We start from the raw sequence: 1,452 nt of genomic DNA, 5'->3' as shown, positions 1-1,452 counted from the left end.
GTCTGTGTTTACTTCATCCTATGCCTATATCTTTCGATTGATACATATAAAATTTTATTCTTTACAACATTGTCTAATATTGTATTTTCCATGTGTGTAAAAAAGAAAAATAATGCAAAATGGAATATATGTATATTTGATGGTGTGAAGCAGTATGAACCTCAGTAAATTAAGATCTTAAGGTATATCCTTTCTGTGTGTGTAACCTATTATAGGTGGAACCTTTTGAGAAGGTTACTTCAGTTATTTCCTGGTTCATTTTGGGGCTCAGTCTCTTTACTGGAGTCTTTTATAAGAGAATGAGATTCAGAAAAGGAAGGAGAAAGCCATGGCAGCAGGAATCTGAAGCAATGAAAACTAGTAGATATAGAAGAAACAAGCAGATGCAACCATGTGTCTTACCATATGACAGAGGAGACTAGGATCCTTGGCAGCTGGTCTTTGGAAAGAAAGCATTCCCTGATCATGTCTTTATTTACACATTTTTCTCAGTCTCAAAATTGCAAGCTTTTAGGTTAATAAATACCTCTTGTGAAAGCCGACCCATTTCAGCCTGACAACTTGAACAGTCTATATTCAAATACTTATAGAATAACTGAAAGTCCACCTCCTTTGTAAAGCCCCTTTTCTTTTCTCCCTCTCTTTCAGTTAGTCTAATTCTTTTATGGCAATTTTCTGATTCTTCAGCTTTAACCATCTAGAAATGTGTGACAACTTTCCTCCTGAACTTTTTCACCAATTGTCAACTTTCTCTCTTACTATCCCTTGACACTGAAGGAATTCATGGTTCTTAAGTCTTCTATAAGCTGAACACTTTGGATAAACTTCAGTTAACACATTGTTCTCATGTGCTTGTGAAAATACTCCAGACATTCTAGTATTATTTCTGAAATTTCTTCATAAATACGTTGGTGGATGAAATACAGTTTCACCATATGTCTCATTAAACCTGAGTAGACTACACCAAACTCTCTGTCACATATAACTGCTCTTTACTCTTAGCAATAAGAGGTATTTTAACTTTGAATCCATGTCATTCATTTACTTAAGTAATATTTATTAATTAGTTCCTCTGTCAGTTGAAAAGATTCTTCCTATCATTATAGTTGATGAGAAAAAAACACATATGAAAAATATACACTATGCCATTTTGTAGTGATAGGATGGAAAATAAATTAGGTCTGAGGAGGAGATTATGGCCTAAGAATGAATAGCCCTTTAAAAGATGTTAATGTATCAGTTATCTACTGTCGTGTATGATAACATGCCCAAATCCATTAGCCAAAAGCTTAAGCTGGTGAGTTTTGGGTGAACTATGCAGTCTGTTCATATGGGGGCCTGACTGATTCATCTGGGCCTACTCTTGGTGTATAGTTATCTGGCAGGTCCCCTGAAGACTGCCTGATCTAGGCTCAGTTGTCTTTGATTTCCCTCACATGTCCCTTCATTGGC

This window comes from Dasypus novemcinctus, chromosome 17 (assembly GCF_030445035.2).
Source record: "Dasypus novemcinctus isolate mDasNov1 chromosome 17, mDasNov1.1.hap2, whole genome shotgun sequence".
Classification (NCBI taxonomy): Eukaryota; Metazoa; Chordata; class Mammalia; order Cingulata; family Dasypodidae; genus Dasypus; species Dasypus novemcinctus.
This window is presented reverse-complemented; position numbering follows the sequence as displayed.